Consider the following 21,244-nt stretch of genomic DNA (forward strand, 5'->3'; position numbering starts at 1 on the left):
ACTTAGGAGCCTCCCCCCACTAAGATGAAGCATACTACTTCCTTGAAGCTCCTGTGACCTTCAAGTGCCTCTTTGACCTTTCTCGGGCTGCCTTAATGTGCATACAGGAACTTCTCCATCCCCATCTACTGCAGATTCTGTTTATATAACCCTGATGGCGATGGATACGATGGACACTGGCATGAGTGAGGCTAGCCCCCCCCCATGGGATAGATTCTGCTAACATTAGATCCCCTCTAGTGTGGGATGTTTGTTGATGCTGTTTTCGGTGTGGGATGGAAGTCCTGGCCTCTAGGCCTGTGTGCACCCCTTCTGCTGCTGACATTGGCCAGCTGGCCATGTGTAGGATTGATTCCTACTATCTTCAGGTGGAGCCAATTGCCCTCACCTGCAGTGGGAGGATCTGCTGGTGATGGGTTCCCCAAGCACAGGATTGACCGCTATGATAGCTCACTATGCAGGGTACTTTTCCCTGTTGGCAGGGAAAAGTACCCTGCATAGTGAGCAACACTTCAATACCAGTTGGGATGACATACTCTTGTAAATAACATTGTCTAGGCATCTGCTAGACCCAAACATGCCCATCAGATCTGAAAATACTGTGTACTGTTATTTTTTTACTCCATAATAGTTTCCAATGTTCTAGGAACTAATTATGATGGGTTGTGCACCAGACAATCAATAATGTGCATTGCTTGCTATCAATGTTTGGTTTGTGGTCCATGGTCCTTCTATAAAATCCAGTGCTATTTATGCCATACTAATATCAATTCCTGTGGCTTCCCCAAACTCCTGGTTAACAGTACAGAATAATGAGGAGTGAAGATCTACATATCATACTCCTGATAACATTCCAGTCTCTTTCTGTCAAGTTCTGCCTTCTACTCAAGTTTCCTACAATAGTAGCAACATGTTGGTGCCATTTAGTGATTATGCAAGCCACCATTGGCCTAGGGTGTTGCAGTTTTGCTGCAATGGCACAGAATGATTACTAATACAGCAATTTATGATGAATCGTTTTGGAAGTCCTAAAGGTGTTGTGTTTAGGATGAATCCTACACACAACACCTATCTATTGAATTTTGGCAATTGGCTTAATCTAGCATGAATATAGTTTCTTTTATACCTGTTCCTGACAAAGTATGAAAAGTATGTATATACCTATGTGATTTTGTCACATAGGTATATACATACTTTTCCCAAATCCCAAGGATGAACAGTTACTTTCAGCATTACATTTTACGTACCCAGATCGCTTTATCCAATAAAGTCAAAAAGGGAGGGAAAAAACCCAAAAAATCCCTGATTATTAATTGGCTTATCTTTTGTGATTCAATAAACCAAAATTATGATTCTAATTAAGAAAAGAATTTCACACAATGCAACAGGTGAAAGAAAGATTCAAATTTTCATGTTTTGATTTTAGAAAAAGGCCAATTTGATTAACCAATGATTCTTATAAGCAGAACAAGGTGTATTACTGAAAACAGACCTTTTAAAGTTATTGCAAAACTATGTTTTGTAACAAGCTAGCTTTAAACTCAGGAGAATATGTAACACCTAGGACTGCTATGGGCTGCACAATGTGAAGGAACAGACTGCATGTGACCCACATGTTGGATCTACCTGATCTAAATTAACAATTAGGGAAACAATAAGATTGAAAAATACTAACTTTATATTAGCTTTTTTTATTCCCAAATGAGGTATCATTAACCCTGAGTCAGGCATGTGGGGTCGATGAGACCCCAATATTTCAGCAATTCATGATCTTCATCTACTCTGTGTGGACAGAGTAGATGAAGAGAACAAAAACTTTTTTGAAATGTTTTCTTTGATTGAAAATTACAAAATTACTGAAAATTACAAAAAATCTCTGTTAATTATTGCACAGTTAGAAAAATTCATCAATTAAGTTAAACATAATTATATGCACATGTTGATTGGCATCTGTCACTTACAGTTATTGATAGTAAGCCTGCTTTACTGCTGCACACTTTCCTCTAATTGACAGCACTCTTAAGTTTTGTCACATTGAATCATCATCTGGGATCTAGCTGTTGATGCATGTGCTTCATGTTTCATGCAGTGGGTGCTCCTGTTACTGACAGGCTGGCATCCAACTGAAGGCATTCATCGAATCATGCAGTTTTTAAATTTACATTTTGCTTGCAGACAGGTCTAAAGGGAGTTTTAATTTTAAAAAATTAATTAAAAATATGTTTTAATATAAAAAATGGATTTTTCACAGTTGTGTTCAGAAAAGGATGAAAATATAGTGTCGTCAACAAAATAAACAATTTTGAATTATTTTTTAATTTTTCAAATTGGGCATGTGGGTTCTTAAGTGACCCTATGTGCTTAGAGGAAGAGCAATCCTTTGTGCACCTGCTGATGGATTAAAGGAATATACTTTTTTAAATCCTGCTTACACATATAATTTTGTATTTCCTGTTCAGAATTCACATGCCATTAATCACAATTACTTTATCCTCTGAATGGAATAAAGAACTTGGAGACACATAGGGTCATTTTTAACCTTACCAATGTAGAGTGCTTGAATTTTTCAAGAGGAAACCAAAGGAAAACTTTCCCCTCCTGAAAGGCTAAATGAACATTCAAGTGTGCTTTTCTTTTAAGTGCAAAAGTTTAAAAAAGGGAAAGTTTGTTTGTTTGTTTGTTATTTGGTTTTTAGGAGCATTAGCAACTAAGGCCATATTGCTCCGGAAATATGCGGTGGTCATTCCCTTGACCTTTCCGCATCCTCCTTATTTGGTGGTGACCGGTTCGAACCCCGGTCTAATCAAGAAGCGTGTGCTCCTTCCCACCTGGCTATGGAGGCGCCAAAGGGAAAGTAGGAATGTAAAAATGACCCTTATGCACTTACTAGTAGATTAAATGATTCTCGGGCACATTATTAAATGTTTGATTATTGTTCAAGATAACACAATATTGCCATTAAAGTTTATATGAATTCAATTATATCAGATTACAAGAATCATTCCTACTCTACAACAGAAAAATAATAGGAAAGTTAATGTTTACACTGTAGTCTAAAAATGATAGATATTACATATGATAAAAAACATTAGCACAGAGCAGTAAACAAACTAATGATATAGGTTTGCACTGTTGAGCACTAAGCAACTAAGACCACAAAGTCAGTATGCTGTCTTTAAATTGCATATATTTTTCATGGAACCCTAAATCCCCAAGTGAAAAAAATAATTTTTTGATAATTCTTACAGTCTGAAATGGAATTAGACCTCAGGCCTTTTCCTAACAAATGGATGGATGCGTATGTACCACCACAGATGTACTAACAAAGCTTATCAATTAGTAAACAGAGGCAGTATGATGACAATGCAATAATAGTCATATATTTGTTAGGGAAGAGGGAGCCAGAGAGGAAAGAAAGACAAGAATTTCTTTTTGTTAAGTAAGCTTTAACTGTTATACAAGATTAGGCCAACTTACACATCAATTGTAGAAACTAGAACATCAGTAATATATAAATTCACTATCAATTCAGAAGTGTAACTTCATATAATACTCAGCCTTAATATACTACTCTTCATTTAAAAGGGCTCTGATCAAGGGATTATTATTATTATTATTATTAGCTATATGGTGCAAGGAAGCCTGAGGCTTATGCTGCACCAGCCAAAAAAAAAAAAAAAATTCCCGAGTTACCCTGTGAAAGAGAGTGAGAGAGAATCAAAAGGGAATCACCAAGAAAGGGAAGAATGATGATATCCAGCTCGTCAGGACCCTGGGTGAGCCAAGCCTATACTCACCAGTTGTGAGCCCTTAGAGTCAATTAGCATTAGCATTAGTAGAGGCATTTGATGCAAGAAAGCAAGCTTATGCAGCATCAGCCAAAAAAAAAAAAAAAAAAAACCACTTCCACTTCACCCCTCTGTTCGTTCAAAATAGCTGTCCAGCTGAGCCTTAAACTTATTTAGGCTATCAACTTCCACGACAAGGGATAGAAGTCTGTTCCACCAACCAACCACCCGCTGGCTAAAGGCAAATTTCTGCACGTCTATCCTACATCTGTCTTTCCTCAATTTGCATTTATGCCCTCTCAGGTGATTATTCTGAGAGAGAGGAAGAATCCCATCAGCATTGAGCATGCTAAAAACCATTCAAGGCTTTATACACCTCTATCAGATCACCTCGCTCGTGACTAGTCTCCAGACACTGTAATTTGCAAAACTTAAGCCTTTCTTCGTAAGAGCACCCCTTTGTTCCATTCACTAATCTTGTTGCCCTTCTCTGTACTCGTTCCAGCAGCTCTACATCCTTGAAATGAGGCCTCCAGACCTGTATACAGTACTCTAGGTGTGGCCTGACCATTGCCTTATACAAGGGAATAATCACCTCCTTATCCCTGCTAGAAAAATTCCTACATATCATTGACAATACACCATGAGCTACTCTTGCAGCCCATTTGCACTGCTCAGAGAACTTCATATCTTCCTGCACAACCACCCCCAGGTCCCTTTCATTCTCTACCACTGTCAGTGTAGTACCACAGAGTTGATACGTTGCTCTGGGGTTGCTGTTTCCCATGTGTAGTACTTTACATTTGTCAATGTTAAACTTCATTTGCCACCTCTCAGCTCATCTGCTCAACCTTTCCAGATCCTGTTGCAGCAGCATAGTGTCAGTAGTGTCCTTGACAACCCTGCCAACCTTTGTATCGCTGCAAACTTGGACATTAAGCTTGATATACCATCATCAATATCATTTATAAATACAGAAAACAATAATGGACCCAACACTGAGCCCTGAGGGACTCCACTAATAACATTAGTCCACAACGAGCGGTGTCCATTGACCACCACTCTCTGTCTTCTCCCCCTCAGCCACCCCTTTATCCACAGCAGCAATTTGCCTCCAATGCCACACTGCTCCAATTTGTGCAGCAGTCTTCCATGTGCAACAGTATCAAAAGCCTTTCTAAGATCCAAGTATATAATATCAAAGTTATTTCCTGCATCCAGTTCCTTTGTGACTGCATCATAGTATCCAATCAAACTGGTCAGGCAAGACTTCCCCTTAACAAAACCATGCTGTGTCCGAGCTATAACTGAAGTCTTGTCTACATGATCCTGCAGTGCTTCTTTAACTAGTGCTTCCATTAATTTTCCTGGAACAGAAGTTAAACTCACAGGTCTATAATTACTTGTGTCAGCCTTTGATCCTCCTTTGTGAATTGAGGTCACATTTGCACATCTCCAGTCTGTGGGTACCTCCCCCGAGTCCAAGGAAGCTCTCATAATTATGGCTAAGGGTTTGCTTACTTCCTCTGCTGCCTCCTTTAATATAACTGGATAGATCCCATCCACCCTGGGTGCCTTTCTTGTGTTTATCTTCAACAATTTCTCCTCCACTTTACTCTCAGTTATTACAAGGTTCTCTAGCTTACTGCTAGAGTTGAATATACCTCTGGCTTTCCCCTCGCTAAATAACTCCTCATGTGTGAATGTCGATGCAAAATATTCATTTAGTTTGTTAGTTACCTGAGCAGGATCATCAACAGTTGACCCATCGATATCAAGTGGACCAATCTGATTCATCCCCTTCCTTCTAGAGTTTACATAAGTAAAGAACTCTTTGCTGTTTTTCTTTGCATCCCTTGCCAAAGATTTCTCGTACTCTGCCTTCGCCTGCCTAACCTCCTTTGTAACTTGGTTACAGATCAACTTGTATCTATCATAGGCTTCTGTGTCATGTGTTAATTTGTATGTATCCCATGCATGTTTCTTCTCTGCCATATGCCTCATCAGTTCATCTGACATCCACTTAGGCCTAAACCTTGAACAATATTTCTTAGTTGGTATGTAAAGCCTAGTAGTTTCCAAGATAAGTTCTTTGAATGCTTCCCATTTTGCATTTGCTGTTGGTAACATCATCAGTTGGTCCCACTGTATAGAATTTAAATACTGTCTCAGTCCATCGTAGTCGCCTTTACGAAAGCAATAACCCTTCCCTTTACTCCTAATGGTAGTTACCTCTTTGAGTAAATCCCACTTCAGCCCACTGTGATTGCTGCCACCTAGTGGTTCATTTATCTGCAGATTCTTAATGCATGAAGAATCACTGCTGATAATCAAATCAAGAGTATTACTCCCTCTAGTTGCCTCCCGAACATGCTGATGTAGAAAACAATCATCCAATAAATCCACAAAAGCCTTGCTAGTGTGTGAGTGACCAGCCCCCAAATTCCAGTCAATATCTGGGAAATTAAAATCTCCCATTATAAGACTCTCTGATTTACTGGCCCACTCTATTTCCCCGTACAGTTTCTTATTATACTCATCAGAGTCATTAGGCCTATAGCACACTCCTACTCTCAATTTTGATCTCCCAATGCTTATGTCACACCAAAGTGACTCGACACTGCACTGTCCACTGGCTTCACTTCCTTGGATTTTATGTATTTCTTAACTAATAGCATAACCCCTCCTCCCTTCCTATCCAGCCTATCCTTTCTGTAGACGTTGTACTCCCCAAATTCCAGTTCTGCATTCCTTATATCTGTGTGACACCACGTCTCCGATATCCCAACAATATCTGCCTTTGATGTTTTGAGCAATACCTCAAATTCATCAAATTTATTTACTAAACTCCTAGCATTGGTGTACACGCAAGTATACATGCACCTATTTCTATTCTTAGCTACCCTAACATAACCCATGTGTTTACTTGTACCGCAATGACCCCCAGCAGTCTCTGAAATATCCTGCATCTTGTTTTTCAGGCTTCTGCTCATTCCAATAGAAGCAGTGCAAGAATCTCTTTCACCTCTGCCAGTGGCTGTCTTCATATGCTAAGTAAAACATCTAAATTGCATATTTTCATAAAAAGGCAATTAAAAAAAAAAAAAAGCAAAAAGAGGATCAAAAGATTTTAACATGTTCTTCACTTCTGCCTATATTTGAAAGAGTGCATTCAATGTGCAGTAATTTTCAGAATTTTGAGAAATAACATTCTGAAAATTCATAAATAATGGCTGAAAAGTAAAAGTTTGGAATTTGTAGCTAAAAGTGGTCACTTACTTTTGGGCTGATCTGCAAATCAAAACAAAATTGAAGTATATCAAAAGTTTATTCCCTGTACATTCATGGAATAAGTGCAGTCACATTTTTATGATATAAATTTGAATATAAAAATGTCTTGCCATTTTACATTTTTTTAATTTATGATTAATATCTCAGAAAAAAAGACTTGAGATATGTTCATAGTTTTTTTTTTTTTATTCTTTTTAGCCATAGAATATCCTCCATTTGTTTTGTGAAACTCTCTCTCTCTCTATATATATATACAGGGTGTCTCAAAAATATTGGTACAAATGTTTAGGGAAGATAGGTGACATCTAAAGCCTCAGGGGCTCACATCTGGTGAGTATGGGCTTGGCACACCCAGGGTCCTGAGCTGGATATCATCATTCTTCTCTTTCTTGGTGATTCCCTTCTACTCTCTCTCTCTCTCTCTCTCTCTCTCTCTCTCTCTCGGGTAATTCAGAAATTTTTTTTTTTGGCTGGTGCAGCATAAGCCTCAGGCTTCCTTGCACCGTACGGCTAATAATAATAATAAATAATAATAATAAAGGAATGTGAATCGCATAGGAACCCATAACCGGAAACGTCACCGTAAGTCGGTAGACGGCACTGTTCATCAGTTACTCATTCAAGCAGTACTCGCCGCACGAAGAGCATGCATCGATATACAAACTGTGAGCTGGCAGACATGCACCTAGTGTATGGATTAGCAGAGGGCAATGGACGAGCCACTCAACGAATTTATGGAGAATGCTTCCCGGACAGACATGTACTGGACCACCGTTTGTTTGTGTGTGTGCGCGCATCAAAATTTGTGCAATTATGGGTTATTTATAGGTAACAGGAGTAGTGCAGGCAGACCATGTTCGACACGAACTCCCACCACGAAAGAAAGTGTGTTGAATGCCGTCCAGAATAATCCTACTACCAGCACTTGTGCCATTGCCTCAGTAGTGTCTCGTTGCAGTGTACAGCATGTCTGCCACGACGATTCCTTACACCCCTTTCATCTCCAAAGGGTTCAGTTACTGCTACCCCAAGATCATCCTGCACATGTGGCTTTTGCGCAGTAATTTCTCCAAGAAAGTGTTCAAGACTTGAATTTTCCAGCCTATGTTTTGTTCACGGATGAGGCTTATTCAATCAGCACAATGCTCATGTGTGGGCTCACGACAACCCACACGGTGTGCGTCCCCATGCGGCACAACATCACTTTGCAATAAATGTGTGGGCAGGTATGGTCGGTGACTGCTTAGTCGGCCCATACCTGTTACCATCCCGCATGAACTCTGCTAAATATCGGATCTTTCTTGAACAAGTCCTACCAGTGTTACTTGACAATGTTCCAGCAAATGTGAGATGCAACATTTGGTTTCAACAACGACAGGGTGCCTGCCCATTATGGAAGGTGTATTTGTGACCATTTGAACAGGTGTTTTGGGTGTCGATGGATTGGCCATGGTGGACCCGTTGCCTGGCCCCCACGCTCACCTGATTTATCGAGCCTTGATTTCTTTCTGTGGGGGCCCTCAAATATATTGTGTATGAATCGCCTGTGGAGACAGAAATGGATCTCGTGGCGAGACTCGTCTGTGCTGCTGCTACTGTCAAAGAAACTCCAGGTGTATTTGACCGTGTCAGCCAATCCATGCTGCGTCAGTGTCACCCATGCATCGCGTCTCATGGTGGAACATTCAAGCATCTGTTGTAACATCATGAAATGCATCTATCTCGTACTCCATTGGTAATATTATGTCAAATAAATGTTTGCCACTAATTACTGTCTTGTGTCATTTCTGCTTCTTGTGCCTCTGCTAATACTTTCCCATGACGTTTCCGGTTATGGATTCCTATGCAATTCACATTCCTTTAGATGTTACCTACTTCCCCTAAACATTTTTACCAATATTTTTGAGACACCCTGTATATATATGTGTGTATTTGTGTGTATACACACGCACATATATATATATATATATATATAGAGAGAGAGAGAGAGAGAGGCTATTATCTGTGATAACAACCACTATTTGCCTAGGCATTTGCTCCACTAGATGTCTGAAGGTATCCATGGGATCTACAGTCATGCTGCCTGTAAGCCTTTCCACAGTGTCAGAATAAATGATAGTTGTGTGTCCATATGCTTCACTCCTCATTCCAAAACATTCCACAGGTGTTCAATTGAATTAAGGTCAGGTGAATTTGGAGACCAATGAAGATGGATGATATCTTCACTGTGTTCCTTGAACCACTCATGCATGCCCAATGACAAGCCACACTATCATCTTGGAAGATCCAGTTTCTGTCTGGGAACAAATACAATGCGGCAGGGTGCACATGGTCTCGTAAGAGCTGTCGGTAGTCCTTACCAGTGAAATGTTGGTCTATACACATCAGGGGTCCTAGTTCTTGCCAGCAAACATGCCCCATATCAAGCAACCACTGCCATCTGCCTGAATAGTGAGCACCATGCATGATGAATTCATGGACTGGTGTTGCTTGCACCACACACTAAGGCATTTTTCAGCATGTTGCACCAGGTATTTGGACTCATTTCCAGTCTTCCAGTGTCCAACCCATGTGTTGTTGACACCACAGCATTTGCTGATGACAGTGATCAGCAGTAAGGAAAGGGTGTCTCTTCGGTCATCTGCTGTGTAACCCCACATGTCTGAGTGTGCAATGCATCATCATTTGGGATATTGTTCTTGCATTCTCCATATGTACTGGGATGTTACCTGTTGCACCATAACCTACTGCTGAGTCTGTACAATGCACTGCACCTTGCATAATCCTTTACAGTTCTGTCAGCAGGAGGTGGTGTGACCCATTCTTTGTACACCTTAACTACAGTGAGCCGTGAGCAACCAACAAGACATGCCATTTCTGATATGGAAGCACTCAACACAAGAGCTCCCACAATCATGCCATTTTGAAACTCCACGATATGTTTACTATGTTCCATAACTGCTACTTTATCACTTTGACTTACATGACCAGATGCAAATTACCACTGCTCTAGCACAGGAAGCTGTTCAGCTTTTTAAACTGCGAGCTATGTGGCACTGTCCATTACTGATGGGCTGGTCATAATTCAGTGATTACTGAGTTTGTGTGTTTGGATAAAATATTTTATTTTAGTAATCATTACTGGTATTTATAATCTTTTGCATTTGTCTTATCTATTTTGTTTCTTTATTATTCTATTGTACATGGTATAAAATTTTAATTTTTTGCCATCTATTAATTTTTGACTCTCTTATTTCTTCTTAATATTCAGTCTAACAACTCTCCCAGCTGAGCTGTTTTGGCTTTCTTAATATTCTTTATTATTTTTTTTTTAGCTTGGCATCCTTTAAAATTTAACATATCATTTAGATTCATAATAGTACTTCAGTTATTTCAAATACTTGTCTTCATAAATTGTAGTTGAAGCCACTTAACTGACTTACTGGCCAACTTCAAGCATACTACCATGGTCATAGTCCAATATGCTTGCAGTTATATAGGCCAGTGTAGTATACCACACCTGCCTGTTGGGTTGTATGTTTCCTGAGAGGTCAGTTGTTGTTTGTTCCAAATTGTGTTTGTAACTACAATAACAAAATTTTTTGCTACTATAATTACAAGTATTTAATTTAATTAAATATTACATAAATTAACTTAAATTGTGAAACAAACTCCATTTGTTTCACAAGAGTAGTTAAGTTCTCACTCCATTTTAAAGGAACCAAAATTAGAGATATTAGACAATGCATTATAGTTGTGGTTTATACAAGAAAGACAGCACATATCACCAGCATAAAAAAAAAGGCCTTGGTCCTACTTCATAAGGATGATGGTGCAGAAAATCTTATGGCAAGTGACAGATGGCTCAGACATTAGAAAAAATGTAGTATTCATGTATCAAGTTAGCAGGGAGAGATTATCTATTGATCAGCTTGCATTTCAATAATTTACTGAAGATTTAAGGTCATTTATCAACAGAGAAAAGAGAAAAACTGATTGGAGAATAACTCTACAATATTAGCATTAGCATACAATGCAAGAAAGCAAGATTATGCAGCATCAGTCAAAACTCCTTCCATTTCACTCATCAATTCACTCCAAATGCTTGTCCAGCTCAGCCTTAAATTTAAATTTACTTTCACAACAAGAGATGGAAGTCTGTTCCTTCCAGCAATCAACTACCTTCTGACTAAAGGCAAACTTCCGCACATCTATTCTACAACTGTCTTTCCTCAGTTTGAATTTATGCCTTCTCAGGTTCTTAATCTGAACAAGAGGAAGAATCCCATCAGCATTCAGCTTGCTCAACCCATCAAGGCCTTGTACACCTCAATTAGATCACCTTGCAGGTGCCTACTCTCCAGGTGCTGCAATTTGCAGACCTTAAGCCTATCTTGGTAAGAGCACCCCTTTGTTCCCCATCACTAATCTTGTTGCTCTTCCTTGTACTCATTCTAGCAACTCTACATCCTTCCTAAAATGAGGCCTCCAGATCTGTACACAGTATTCAAGGTGTGGCCTGACCACTGCCTTGTCAACGGGATAATCACCTCCTTGTCCCTGCTAACAAAATTCCTGTATATCATTGACAAAACTCCATGACCTGCTCTGGAAGCCTGTCTGCACTGCTCAGCAAACTTCACATCTGACTGCACAATTACTCCCAACCACAGGTATTTTTCACTCTGCACTGCACTTCCCTGAGTGTAGTACCACACAGTTGGTACATTTCTCTTGAGTTATTGTTACTCATATGCAGTACTTTGCATTAGCATTAGTAGAGGCATATGATGCAAGAAAGCAAGCTTATGCAGCATCAGCCAAAAAAAAAAAAAAAAAAAACACTCCCATTTCACCCCTCCGTTTGTTCGAAATACCTGTCCAGCTGAGCCTTAAATTTATTTAGGCTATCAACTTCCACAACAAGGGATGGAGGTCTGTTCCACCAACCAACTACCCGCTGGCTAAAGGCAATTTTCCACACATCTATCCTACATCTGTCTTTCCTCAATTTGAATTTATGCCCTCTCAGGTGATTATTCTGACCAAGAGGAAGAATCCCATCAGCATTGAGCATACTCAAACCATTCAAGGCTTTATACACCTATATCAGATCACCTCGCCAGTGCCTAGTCTCCAGACACTGTAATTTGCAAAACTTAAGCCTTTCTTTGTAAGAGCAACCCTTTGTTCCATTCACTAATTCTGTTGCCCTTCTCTGTACTCATTCCATCAGCTCTACATCCTTCTTGAAATGAGGCCTCCAGACCTGTATACAGTACTCAAGGTGTGGGCTGACCATTGCCTTATACAAGGGAATAATCACCTCCTTATCCCTGCTAGAAAAATTCCTGTATATCATTGACAAGACACCATGAGCTACTCTGGCAGCCCGTCTGCACTGCTCAGAAAACTTCATATCTGCCTGCACAATTATACCCAGGTCCTTTTCATTCTCTACCACTGTCAGTGTAGTACCACAGAATTGATATGTTGCTCTGGGGTTACTGTTTCCCATATGTAGTACTTTACCTTTGTCAATGTTAAATTTCATTTGCCACCTCTCAGCCCATCTGCTCAACCTTTCCAGATCCTGTTGCAGCAGCATAGCATCAGTAGTGTCCTTAACAACCCTGCCAACATTTGTATCGTCTGCAAACTTGTACATTAAGCTTGATATACCATCATCAATATCATTTATAAATACAGAAAACAACAATAGACCCAACACTGAACCCTGAGGGGCTCCACTAATAACATTAGTCCACGATGAGCAGTGTCCATTGATTACCACTCTCTGTCTTCTCCCCCTCAACCATCCCTTTCTTTATCCATAGCAGTAATTTGCCTCCAATGCCACACTGCTCCAATTTGTGCAGCAGTTTTCCATGTGCAACAGTATCAAAAGCCTTTCTAAGATCCAAACATATAATATCAAAGTTATTCCCTGCATCCAGTTCTTTTGTGACTGCATCATAGTATCCAATCAAATTGTTCAGGCAAGACTTCAGGGCATAAATTCAAATTGAGGAAAGACAGATGTAGGATAGATGTGTGGAAAATTGCCTTTAGCCAAAACACTTCCCCTTAACAAAACCATGCTGTGTCCGAGCTATAACTGAAGGCTTGTCTAGATGATCCTGCAATGCTTCTCTAGTGCCTCCATTAATTTTTCTGGAACAGAAGTTAAACTCACAGGTCTATAATTACTAGTGTCAGCCTTTCATCCTCCTTTGTGAATTGGGGTTATATTTCCACATCTGTAGTTTATGAACCCTGAGTCCAAAGAAGCTCTCATAATTAGGGCTAAGGGTTTGCTTACTTCCTTTGCTGCCTCCTTTAATTTAACTGGATAGATCCCCTCCACCCCGGGTGCCTTTTTTATGTTTATCCTCAACAATTTCTCCTCCACTTTCCTCTCAGTTATTACAAAATCATCTAGCTCACTGCCAGAGTTTACTTCACCTCTGGCATTCCCCTTCCTGAATAACTCCTCATGCGTGAATGTAGATGCAAAATACTTGTTTAGTTTGTTAGTCACCTGAGCAGGATCCTGAACTGTTGAACTTTCAATATCCGGTGGACCAATCTGATTCATCCCTTTCCTTCTAGAGTTTACATAGATAAAGAACTCTTTTCTGTTTTTCTTTGCATCCTTTGCCAAGGATTTCTCATAATCTGCCTTTGCCTGCCTAATCTCCTTTGTGACTTGGTTACAGACCAGCTTATATCTACCATAGGCTTCCATTTGTCAATGTTAAACTTCAGTTGCCATTTCTCAGCCCATTTTCCCAACTTATCTAGATATTGCAGTAGTATACTGTCTTTACTGTCATTAACAATCCTGCCAACCTTTGTATCATCTACAAACTTGGACACTGGGCCTGATATACCCTCATCACTATCACTGATGAATACACAAAACAACAATGGGCCCAGCACCGAACCCTAGGGAACTCCACTAATAACATTAGTCCACGAAGAGCAGTGTCCATTGATTACCACTCTCTGTTGTCTCCCACTCAACTATATGGATAAAACAGCCTACCTTATAAGACTGCCCACAAAAGTAATGACAAAAAAAGCAGAAGCTGCAACAACAAAGGATATGAGAAATTCAAAGAGAGAATCATGGTGACCACCTATGGCAATGCAAGTGGAACTCAAAAATTGTTGATAAATCAAATAATCCTAGAGCTTTTAAAAATATATATATTTCCACTCACAAAAATTGGCACAGATCCACTCTGCAATATTCAAAGAATGGTTCCCCATGAATTTGTACATTTCTGTAAAGAAATTAAAAAACACTGAAAAAGCCACACTCTTTCTGAATAATACTCTTTCATATCCCAATTGTGAGTAACTTAAAGAAGAGTATATAAGGCCATATTTTTACTATCAAATGTAACATCCTTGGTCCTACCTCAAAATTTGATGTTGCTGTTATCAACATCAAAGATATGTTTATTGTTTAGCATTAGCATGGAACTAAATTTTGAATTTGGTATTTACTAACTCTTGAATAAAATTTGGCCTGAGGTTGATAATGCTAATGAAAGTCCTGAACTACAAAAAGATAAGAACATAGTTTATTAACTGATTTCTGAAGAATAATTCATTTACAGCAAGAAGATATACAGCAATGGATTACATTATGAAATGCATAATCTGTTGATTAGCAATGGATTAGAAATTATGAAAATGAAATTTTGTATGAAAATATGGCAAGATCAATAACAAAGTTTTTTTTTTTTTTTTTTTTTGGAAAGATAGGCTTCTGTTGTGAATTATTTATGAAAACATAAATAATAATTTTAATGTGCCATTTATTTAAAAATTATATTATACCCTAATAAATCTTTATTAAGATGTTTTTAATAAATAATCTAAAAGAAATGAATGCAAATAATATTTAAAATATGCATTTTCAGCACAAAGCATTCTTAACATAACTTCAGTTGTGTATATAAACAAAAACTCTGACTATTTTGGCCATGTATATTGTTTCAGCAAGTAGATTTCAAACTACAGCAAATATTGCAGTAGCCTTGGGGCTCACATCTGGTGAGTATGGGCTTGGCAAACCCAGGGTGTCCTGAGCTGGATATCATCATTCTTCTCTTCTTTGCGATTCCTTTCTACTTCTCTCTCTCTCTCTCAGGGTAACTCGGGATTTTTTTTTTTTTGGTTGGTACAGCATAAAACTCAGGCTTCCTTGCGCCATATGGCTAATAATAATAACACTCACAATAAAGCAAACTCATAGCATACTACTTTCAGACAAATGGCATCCAAAAGTTAATCTAGTCTGCCGTTTATTTAAAATTGTTCTAAATAAATAGCAGACTAATCTTTCAGTGATGTTATTTGTTGGCTAGATCATGTCCTCTTCCTGAAATGGCTGCAAAAATTTCACATTTCGCATATCTTTTGAGAGTGTGATGTGTTGAAGAATCGCCCCTTTGTTTCTTCCCTGAGCCACAGCATTCCTGCTACTCTGTGATATTTGCTTCTCAGCTCTAGTCTGAGTCATGATTTACGTTTAAATACAGTTTAATTAACAATGAAATTTAATAAGATTAATAAATTTTATTGATTAATAGATAATACTATACTAAGCTAACAGATTCCTAATACAGTGCTGTGTATTACACTATATAGTTGATTGGGTTGAGAAGTTTACTCTTCCCTGCTAAAATGTGCAGTTCTCTAAATATGCTATTCCTTCTCATATTAATCTATTTTTTTTAATTATCATCCCTGGTTTTGACATTTTTTTTTTTTGTGGGTTACTGACTGGCTGAAAGCAGTTGGTAAGTATCACAGAGGTAAGTACGATAGTATTTGACATCAAGATAATTATGCATCATTATTATTAACTCCGGGGGCTCACATCTGGTGAGTATGGGTTGGGCACACCCAGGGTCCTGAGCTGGATATCATCATTCTTCTCTTTCTTGGTGATTCCCTTCTACTTTTGACTCTCTCTCTCTCTCTCTCTCTCAGGGTTACTCGGGAACTTTTTTTTTTTTTCCTGGTGCAGCATAAGCCTCAGGCTTCCTTGCATCATATGGATAATAATAATAATAATATAATAATGCTAGACTGTGTGGATCTCCTTTTTATGATTGGTGTTTTACAAGCACTGAAAAGGAAAATAATAATAATAATAATAATATAATAATGCTAGACTGTGTGGATCTCCTTTTTATGATTGGTGTTTTACAAGCACTGAAAAGGAAAACTTTATCAAAATTTCTTGGCCAAATACTGTTTCTCCTTCAACTGATTGCGAGATGGTTCAGTCCATGTTTTTCATGTCCGACACAGAAACAACTGTGCTCAGTGTCTTTGCGTGAAGTACCTGGGTTAAGTGCAGAGTCAACATGCAAAATCCCAAAAACCTTAACATTGAGATCAGTTTCATCCAGGCTTAAAAAGAAAGTTCTGGAATTTCAGCAGAATAAAATTTATTGCTCAACAGGGTTAAGGATAGCCTTACTGCAGCACAATATGCATTCCTTTTATCCCAAATTTGGTCATCTGCATGTAGTTTGAAAGACAGAAGGTGGACAACCACAGACAAGGCTTTTGGTCTTAATATTTATCTTCATAGCCCAAGTACTAATATTCAGAAGGAAGCTGAATTTACCAAGCAGAAAACCCCTGAAGCATTCAAAATTGAATGCTGCTAATACACCTGGATTCTGCCTGTTTAAGGAAGCAAATAACAGCTATGCAGAAAAAAGACAAACTGTGCATACAAATAAAAAAAGTGCATTATCTAATTGTGAAGATATGATGCTGCTGCTGTTCTTCTTCTTGACTTCTCGAACGATACTCCTGATACTTTGCTTGGATCACTTTCACGAGGATGATAATGATCCAGTAGGTCAAGCTGACAAAGTGAAAGAGTCAGAATCGAACAGGTACAGTGACGATATGGATATTTATGATGAAAATGCATTGGCATAGGTCTCAGGTTACCTAGCCAGAAATATTTGAAAGAGCAACAATTGTGAAACATATAAAGATTTACTATTAGGCCCAAAAGATCTTGATATTGACAAATTGTTGTTGTATTTTAAAAATTTTATTGTGAGTGGGTATGGACTGAAATGGCCATCAAAGGAATTGTTGAATACAATGATATGTGTATCAAATATCATATTTTCTGAAGTTGATTTGGTATTTCATAAAGAAAACTTTGTGAAAAAACTTTATGATAAACCTGTTTTATTGACTTTCAGTGGATTGGGAACTACAAGCACAAAGATAATATGCAAAAAGTGCTTATTTAGTCTTTTTTAAAATTATGTTAAAACAAAAAGTGGAAAATGTGAACTTGGCTTACCGGTCTAGTCAAGCATCAAAATCCTTTCAAAAAATTCAAATATGTTAAACACATGTAACTGGGAAATGTTAAACTTGTGCTGTTAAAGCTAGAGGGAAAAATTGTGTCCTGATTTTTTATTAGAGATCAGTTGTATCAAAGCAATATCAACTGATAAATAATTGATTAAATGACCATTCTGAACTACATAAAACATAACAAATCCACAAATAAGATACTGTACAACTGAATAATTTGGATGGAATTCTATTGTCTCGTGAACTCCAAATCACTGAACTGTCTTCTTCTAGCTTTCAGAGACATTCCAAAGTAATCTTCAGAATGTCTCTGAAAGCCAGAGACCTGAAGAACATTGTAAATATAAAAAATACCTGTTTCCTTTTTATAAAAAGAAAAAAAAAAAGGTTCAGAATTGGCATCATAGTTTAAAAAAAAAAAAAAAAAAAGGTTCTGATATTTCTTGAAGATTACAGCTCCCATTTGTTTTATTATTATTAGCATATGGTGCAAGGAAGCCTAAGGCTTATGCTGCACCAGCCAAAAAAAAAAAAAAAAAAAAAAATTCCTGAATTACCCTGAGAGAGAGAGAACAAGAATCAGAAGTAGAAGGGAATCACCAAGAATGAGAATGATGATGATATCCAGCTCACGACCATGGGTGTGCCAAGCCCATACTTACCAGATGTGAGCCCCTGGGGTTAAGTCTAGTGAACTATCCACAAGAAAGTCTTTATCATGTTTCAAAGTCTTTATTTGTATCAGTATGTTTCTTACAACTCCAGTATCAAAATTATCTGAAAATTATGCTGGAGTTGTAAGTAAGATACTGAGATTTGTATTTGCAAAGGAAGCAAAGCTTATCTCTCAGTAGCAGCATGTCATAGCATCTTTACAGTTTATGAAATCAATGATTGTATTAAAGACTGGAACACGGTGCTTTATTATTATAAATTTATTTTTGCTGCTTGTACTGGGCATACAAGTCTTTAGTCTTGCTTTTAATTTTATGACTTATTATTATTATAATAAGTCATAAAATTATTATTAGCTATATGGTACAAGGAAGCCTGAGGCTTATTCTGCACAAGCCAAAAAAAAAAAAAATTCCCGAGTTACACTAAGAAAGAAAGAAAGAGAATCGCCAAGAAAGAGAAGAATGATGATATTCAGCTCAAGACCCTGGGTGTGCCAAGCCCATACTCACCAGATGTGAGCCCCATGGGGTTAATAAACATGCCTTTTTTTATATATTACAGGACAGTTCATGTGATATTACTATTTCAATTTACAGAAGAGTATATATAATTCAAATATCTTTCATATGTAATGAGAAACTTCATAAATAATTTGAATTATAAAGTAATGTTTGGCCTTTTTTTGTTGTAAAGTTAACTCAAATAAATAGTGATCTAAATGAAAGAATGCTAAACTACTTTTGTTAAAGAAAATAACTAATAATTCAGCGATAAAACATTCAAAATTTTGTCAGAGATAATTGTCTTCCAAATTTTTCATTGATTCCAGATTCTTCGTATTTTTGTGTAGTATACAAAAAAAATAAAATTTATTAGTGGCTATGGTTAGCAGCAAATGGTGCAGTGTTTCACTTCATAGGATGCCATGCCAAAAATAAAAAAGGATTAAAATTAAATATGTGAAAACATAAGTAAATTACCATATGTATATTTGGGAAATGAATTTAAAATATGAGAAGGGAGAAAAGAAAAAGGTAGGGGAAAAAAAACGGGTTTGAACTGAGGAATAAAATTTCGTTACCACACGGTTATAATAACCGTTAATTTAAGTTTGCCGATATCTTTACTTATGTTTATATTTCATTTTCCTTTCGTCTTTTATAGTGTATTTTTTTGTATTGGGACAATAATTAATTATGAATATTTCATACTATAATCGGTGAATCGATATATTTTCCATAGTCTCCACGAACTCTTTGCAATGTTCCGGCCTGTTTCGTAGGTCCGAAACTGGTGGCTCCACTTTCTATGCGTTTTAACGTGTAACCGCAATTAACATTAACGCCTATGGGAGTGGACACTCTGTATGTTACTACTGTGTGCGTGTGCATATACTGCACTGTGGAACTTGACCAGAGTAGTGTAGTAGCAGAGTAGTATGCATTACTACTCTGAACAATGCACAGAGTAGTGCATTCGACTACGTTGGTCTTCCACGACCACACATGAGTTGTCGAAGCCTTACACATAACCTCTGAATTACTCCTGTTTCCGATTAGTGAGGAAAGTCCTGAGTATAACTTAGGGATTACACACCTACGATTTAGTTCGCAACATAAGATAGCAATTTCTAATTCAAATCAATTTATGATTTTTTTTTTATTTTATTAAAATAAAAGTCAGTATCAAACTTATCAGAAATATAAAGCAAAATTTATACACAACTCATGCTACGTACCGATATACACATTAAGGTACGATTTATGATTGCACTAGAAAGCTAGTTCTAACCGTAACAAACTAGATAATGCTCGACATTCTCCATTCGTTTCTTATATAACCGACATTCTATTAATAGTATGTTTTACTGCAAAAAAAAAGGGGGGGATATTTTTTACAGTAAGAAGTCACATACATATTCGTACACAAAAGTTATGGCGTAAATGAGAAGTTTATTGTTTTCTTACTATATTGAAGTCGACAACGATTTTAGGTCGCAACTGCATGTGTGACCTAAATCTTAAAACTCTTCTACGATAAAATTATTAGGGAGCAAGCAGTTTCTCACTGGAATTTTTGTGAACTAACTTCACCAAAAATAAACAGATTTTTATTTAATTTATAGCCTCCCGGGCTATAAATCAATTAAGTTAATATAGAAACTACGGCACGTTCCAGCCCTCGTGGATTGCACAGTTTTCGTATAATAATCCTTCCCCACACCGGGGGGAAAAAGACCTGAATTCGAAATCCCATCAACGAGGAAAGGAATCCTTATGGGTCTTTTTCACAACATGACTGAGTTAGTCGGTTTCAGGCGATGGTAGCAAGGGTTTTCCAACTGGAAAATCTCGTTTTTCATCCAGCAAATCGACCCGCAGAGAACGTGCAATTTACAGACATATACGGTTCAATATGGCCTAAATTGCTGATACGCCTAAAATCCTAAACACAAACAAGGCACATCCGCCAGCTAGTGATAGCGTAAAAATGCAGCGTTTTAGATGGAAGTGGCAATCTAGTTTTACCAGTGGAAACTATTCATTAAAACATTTTTTTCCAAAATAACACCAGTGTAGTGTAATTCTGTATACATCTTTGCGTGGTTAGTGAAAAGTAAACTCAGCCTGTGGTATTTCAGTTGTGGGTGAATTCAAATTACCCGGGCTATAAATCAATTAAAATACCACATTCACTTTGGTTTTATGACTACTCTTCAAATTCAACTAAAAATCAAAGGTCAGTCGCAGATGCTGCTTTTGGTTTCATTTCTAATCAAATTCAGAACTCAACTTTAAAGTTTAGTTGGAAACACGTTTGTCGAAATGGAAAAGTTTACGAAACAGAATGATAAAATATTTTATTCTTAAAATAACAAGTGTGTATACATGTGACAAACTAGAACCACATTCCGGTGTTCTCTGGTCCATTGCAGACGCAGTTGGCATGAACTATAATATTGATGATTATCGATTATACAACCCCACGGGCTCACATCTAGTGAGTATGGGCTTGGCATAACCAGGGTCCTCAGCTGGATATCATCATTCTTCTCTTTCTTGGTGATTCCCTTCTACTCAGTAGCGTAGCTACCCTTTTTCGGGCCAGCAGAT

The 21,244-nt window shown here is 37.7% G+C and overlaps 1 long non-coding RNA gene across 1 annotated transcript in view; it reads right to left on the reverse strand.

Moving 5' to 3' along the window:
* Window positions 1–19,963, reverse strand: part of LOC150087030 (uncharacterized) — a 31,991-nt gene extending 12,028 nt beyond the window's left edge. The window contains exons 1-2 of the long non-coding RNA XR_016546861.1: window positions 19,870–19,963; window positions 1,962–2,181 (exon numbers count right to left, since the gene is read on the reverse strand). This is a non-coding gene — a long non-coding RNA (uncharacterized LOC150087030). The remainder of the gene's footprint in view (window positions 1–1,961; window positions 2,182–19,869) is intronic.
* Window positions 19,964–21,244: the final 1,281 nt, after the last annotated feature.

This window comes from Mastigoproctus giganteus, chromosome 4 (genome assembly GCF_048544385.1).
Source record: "Mastigoproctus giganteus isolate SK-2022 chromosome 4, ASM4854438v1, whole genome shotgun sequence".
NCBI lineage: Eukaryota > Metazoa > Arthropoda > Arachnida > Uropygi > Thelyphonidae > Mastigoproctus > Mastigoproctus giganteus.